Below are 6273 nucleotides of genomic sequence, written 5' to 3' on the forward strand. Positions count from 1 at the left end.
CTTCTTCTTCTTCTTCTTCTTCTTCTTCTTCTTCTTCTTCTTCTTCTTCTTCTTCTTCTTCTTCTTCTATCCTTCAGTATCCATTTTTGTTATCTGGCACAATACTTGACTTTGGACTATTGAGAGCACACTGTTTTCAAGAAGACACTGGATCAGAAATGAGAAGATGTGAGCCCAAGCCTCTCTTGGCCATGTGACCTTGTCTTAAAGCCTTCATTTTAAACTTTATTTTCCTCCTCTTAGAAAGAGAACCTGTTGTGTCTATCTTGGACAAGATTTCTCTCCTTTTCTTGTTTCTACTTTTCTTCTTTCTCCTTTGGTATTTCTGGCCTCTGGCTTTCAAAAATAGAGAATGGAGTTAATCATGTACCTCAGATATGTCTTATCACCATGTTCAACAATCTAGGTTGAGATGGACTCTTCTGGTGTGGTTTGCTTTCTTCTACATCACCCATCTCCACTCTATTACCCTCCCCATCCTACCCGCAGTCTAACATGCATCCAGTGTAACATGCATCCTTTAAAAGATATATGGTGGTTTTGTGGTATACATGTGCTTTTAATTTATAAGAATGTTAATTTAATATGAAGCTATAAATCTTCTTCCTCTTTCACTCATCATGTTGTCTTCAAGATCTGTCATGTGCTGTATGTAAATCTGCTCTATTGCTTCTGATGGCTACATGGAATTCCATCATATGAATCGCTGAGGTAAAGACTCAGGGCTTTCTGGGTCATAGAATTTGTACAGACTACATTCCTAAATACCACCAGATAATCCTGCAGGAAGAAAGTGTAGTTTTTTGTTAAATCAGCAGTGCACAAGGCTTCCTGGGCCCACCATCTACAGCACTTGACTTTAACCATTTTTGATGGTGTTGCCAATGTTTTCATTTGAAGAGTTGCTGTTTTTACGTGTGTTATTTTGGTAACTTGTTGTCTTTGATAACCTCTTCATCTTCTTGTTTGTCATTAAAGGGTTTCTATCTAGGAGTTACTTGCTTGAATGATTGGACCTCTTTTGTTCTTACTGTTTTTCCTTGTGGGTTAAAAACCCTCTGAGTTCCATGCCCATTTTGACAACATTAAACACATGAGCATGGACAGTAGTTAATTAAGACAACACATGACAGTGATTTATGAGAATATGTAATTTGGCTATTTGTTTATTTCACCCTTTAAGATCTAGTTCATTTCTTATTTTTTCAAAATATAAAGACATTAAGTAGTATTGTATTAGAAGTGAATCCCCCTCACAAAGTATATTTGATTTCTTCTATTGCCTCGTTGTTTCTTTGTTTGTTTGTTTTGTTTTCAGAGATGGGGAAAGGAAAAAAAGAGTGAGGCATGAAAGATGGAGAGATTGAAAAAATGGAAAGAAAAAAACTTAAAGAATATCAGATGGAAGCCAGCTAGATGGCTCAGTGGCTAAAGGTGCTTACTGCCAAACATGATGACTTAAGTTCAATTTCTAGGACTCACATGATGGAAGCAGAGAATTGACATCTGCATATTATCCTGTGACCTCCACACATGTGTCTAGGCATGCATGCTCCTCCACCTGCCACCTCCCACTAAATAAAATGCAATACAGCTGTTAAGGAGCTGAAGAGAGGGCTCAGCAGTCAAGAGTACACACTGGTTTTGCAGAGGATCCAAGTTTGGTTTCCAGTACCCATATTGGGTGGGTGGCTCACAATCAGCTAACTCCAGCTCCAGGAGAGCCAATGCCCCAGGACTCCAAGAACACCTGTATTCACATGTACATACCCACATGCAGAATTAAATAATAAAAAAGAAATCTTTAAAGGAATTTTAAAAAAGATTATAAAAAGGCAAAGTGATGATTACCATAGAGAAACAAAAAGAGAAAGAAAGGGCTAGAGATATGGCTCAGAGGTTAAGAGCACTGTCTGCTCTTCCAGAGGTCCTGAGTTCAATTCCTAGCAACCACATGGTGGCTCACAACCATCTGTAATGAGATCTGGTGCCCTCTTCTGGTGTACAGGTGTACATGCAGGCAGAACACTGTATATACACAATAAATAATTTTTTTAAAAAGTGGAAAGAGATAGAATGATGAGGAAGAGGTAGAAGAGGATGAGACAGGAAACCAAGAAAATGAAATGCATATGGCTTCAACTTACTGATGCCTTGGACTTAAGAATTTTCACTTTTACAATGGTGAGAAGGGGATGTGACTGAATCTGAAGCATCCCCCCCCCAATGTCTAATGTGGGTCTCTTCCAATACTAGCGATACAGTTTGATCTTCTCTGGTGAGGCTGGGCAGCAGCAGCAGCAACAACCACAGAAACCAGCCAGCCCTGCAGTCACAGGGCCTGTGTGGTTAAGCTGGGATGTTCTTCAGGCTAAACACCTTTCTTACTTAGGAAACTCGCAATGCATAGTGGGTTTGTCAGGATAGAATTCTGTAGAGCCCCAAACAACACAGCTGAGAGGGAACAAGGAGAATAGGTCTTGACCCAGGTCTAAACTCCTGCATGTAGGCAGCATTTGTTACTTCGTGGTATTCTTACCCTCTTCTACCCATATTCTACCATTCCAATACCCTAACACTAGGTAAGAGAGAAAGGATAGAGGGGCAAAGGGGCATTGTTCTTGTTAGACTAGTTCCTGCTGATTAGGGACATTGAATTCCTTGGGTCAGGGTTAATCTTTGATGACAGTATATCCATTTTTTTCCTTATCGTCTCTTTGCACATGACCACCTGACAAACTGCAACAAACCATAACCAACAGCAATGAGCAACAGCTACGAGCAACAACAGCAGCAGCAGCAGGAGCAGAAAAGGAGGAAGAGGAGAAGGAGGAAAAGGAGGAGGAGGAAGAAAAGGAGGAAGAGGAGGAGGAAGAAGCGAAGGAGGAAGAGGAGGAGGAATAGCCGAAGTGGGTCTCAGGGCTCTCACATTTATAACCCTCTCAAAATTCTCCAGAATTCCAAATGTAAATCATATTCACCTGGAAAAATCACACCTCTGCCAGAGTATGAGAAAAGTCATAGTCAGCTGCTATGGACAAGCTGAAGCAGTCCCATATCCTACACCTGAGATTAAAACAAAAAGTATTTCTGAGTTTTTCAAGAAACCAAAATTTCTTCCTACACCTGGGCCTTGAAGTGTTTGGCATCATGTTCTCAGGTTTCTGTGCCTTGTAGATCTTACCCAATGTCTTCTGCATTGATAGTGGGTGAGATGCTCATTTCTAGCCCATGAGCTGGTGGGAGCTGAAATTTGTGTCCATAGCCACATGACCTTTAAGAATCCCTCTCAGTATGGGACAAATCTCCAATAGTGGGAAAGAACTTTTTCCCTTGACACACTGTGAACTACCTGGCCTAGCAGCCTTGCTCTTCCTGGGTCTAGTGCACAGATGGAGCACAGATGCTCCATGGATGAAGGAATGGATCTGTGGGACCTTCTCAGTATTTATGGCATTGAAGGGCTGCTGTCAAGCACTTCTCTTCTCTCTCCGTTCTTGGAGAGATTTCTCACAAAAAATCCGGCTAAGGAACAAGGACTGAGTTGTCTTCTGAAATCCAGTCTGTGACCTGCTGATGGGTGACAAAAATCTGTAGCCTGAGCGTAATGGATGTGTTTTAAACCTCACAAATGATCCAGGCAGAGGTGATCATAGTCTCCTATGAAAAAGGGGGCAGTCAATGAAGTTGGAACATAGTTCACATTCCAATAAAGTGTTAGCTTTTAGTTAGTTTGGTCAAGGAGAGTTGGATATTTTTGGACAGCATAAGAGGGCGAGGAGGCAACAAGAAGTACATCAGTCTACAGTGAGAGATGACAATATTCTTTTCTTTTGACTTAAAACCATACTGGGCTCTACTCTCCTGTTGGATTCAGGAATGTTTTATAGATCAATTCTTCACGTTTTGCTGCCTGTATTTTGGATTATTTTCCCCTGTAGAGCTACAAGAATACCTGTATTAGTCAATTGCTTGTTGCTATAACACAATACCCAAGGCTGAAAAATATATGAGGATTACTTTGATCACAATTTTGGATGCTGAAGGTCCAAGATTTGTTCAGCTCCTTGTAAGACCCTTACGGGGGTTGGGGAGTACCTTATGGTGGGAATGCTTCTGTGTGGGCTGGATGTAAGACAGGAAGCTTGAGGGAAGAGATCACACAGTGAGATAGGAGTCATGAGAAGGAGAAATCACATTCACTTTTAAAATATTATTTTTAGATAAAATGTTATTTTATTCTGTGTGTATTAGTGTTTTTCCTGCATGTATATATGTGTACTACATGCATGCCTGGTTCCCATCCAGGTGAGAAGAGGACATCTTATTCCCCTAGAACTGCAGCTATGGATAGTTGTGAACCACTGCTATGTGGATGCTGGGAACTTTTAACTGCTGAGCAGTTTCTCCAGCTGCCCTCAACCCTTCAGCTTTTAAAACAACTCACTCTACCGGCAACTAAATAGGGTCCAACAAGAGCTGTGTTGATCTCTTTTAGAGGCAGTGCCTCCAATGGCCTACTCATCCACTTCCCACTGATTATACCCTTGAAAGGTTTTGCTACCTCTTACATTGTCACCAAATGTACCAAGCTACAAGCACACCAGCCCTTGTGAGACAAACCAGAAACCTTAGCACCTGCCAGTCTCAGGGACAGGTTTTGTGTCTGGGGAGGGCCTGGAGAAAGGGTCCTGCTTGAGGGGAGGTGGTCTATAGGGAGTGTCTCCTCTGTGTGCACATCAGTTGTTAGGTGCTGATAGGGCCTTGCTCTGGCCTCAGTGCTACCAGGCAGGCATGCATATCATTTCAGTTGTTCTTTCAGCAGCATCAGACCTGTCATCTAGAAGGGAATGCCTCCACTTCAGAGTGTCACAGTGAAACGGAACGCCAGCTGAACACTATAGTGCACATTTCAGAATACTCTAGAAGAATGGCCCGAGTTGAGGACTGAGAGTGGTATATACATGAGGAAGCCCACCTGTGGTAGATCCGTGGCTGGGGTTTGCTAGGCAGGAAGCAAAGGGAAGTGGTGTGATCGGAAGAGTCAGAGTGAGGAGGAACCTCACATGCTTTCAGAGTATGTCCTGACTACTCCGTCATCTGGTGTGTATGTCAGGTTGTGACACTCATGAGTCTTGGGTCTCCACCTACTGTGGTGGATGGCTTGCAAATGTGGCTTTGGAAAACATTCCATCTCCCAAGCTTTTATTGCAAAGTGATTTTCTGGGACTTTAGATCAAGAGGTGGAGTCTAAGCTGGAGTGCCAGTTGCAGAGTTGCAGAGCACCTGCCTAAAAGGTGCAAGGTCTGTCACTAGCACTACAAGGAAAAAAAAAAACATTCAAAAGTCTCACACACTCACACACACACAACTTGCATGCCAACACATACACAGCCTACATGCCAACACACACAGCCAAATGCCAACAGACACTCAGCCTATATGCCAACACGCACATACACACATGCACACACACACACACACACACACACACACACACACACAACCTATATGCCAACATACACCACAGCTTGCATGCCAATACAAAACAGAACTAGACTGTTTCCCTTCTCCTTCAATCTGGATGGGCTTGAGACTGGCTTCATCTAATAGGATCTGATAGAAATGAGGTTGTGTGGCTTGAGTGGCAAGCGTGAACGTTGCTCTCTGTTGAGTTCCTGACACCATCGTGCTGTGAAGAGCCCAGCCTAGGTAAACAAACAAATGAAAGGCTGGGTGGCAGAGATCTCTAGCACTCCAACCAAGAGCCACCCCCAAATTCCAGATATGTGAACCAGTTTTTTTTTGGGGGGGGGATGGGGCTGTCATGTGACTTGAGGTGCAGGATGGAGGACAGGCAAGGTCAGAAGAAGAGATGTGGTGTAGGCAGAACCGTGGTCAGCAATGAGGGTGTGCTGTTTGAAGCTCTACATCACAGCAGCACCTCAATGAACTTTAGAAATTGGCTAACATCTATTCTTCCCCTTCCCGATCATACCCAATTTTCTTTGAACGATTTCCCCTCCTCCATTTCAATAGTTCTTTGTGCCTGGTGGGGTGGCACATGTGTTTAATCCCAACACTTGGGAGGCAGAAGCCAGCCGGGTCTTAGAACTGAGGAACTGAGGTCCTTAACAGCCAGGGGCTATGTAGCAAGACCCTTTCTCAAAAAAAAAATAAATAAAGTTAAACAAGTTAAAAATTTTTAATTACATTTGATTTATTTGTGTGTGTGTGTGTGTGTGTGTGTGTGTGTGTGTGTGTGTGTGTGTG

Source organism: Psammomys obesus, unplaced genomic scaffold (genome assembly GCF_907164565.1).
Source record: "Psammomys obesus unplaced genomic scaffold, mPsaObe1.curated_primary_1811, whole genome shotgun sequence".
Taxonomy (NCBI): domain Eukaryota; kingdom Metazoa; phylum Chordata; class Mammalia; order Rodentia; family Muridae; genus Psammomys; species Psammomys obesus.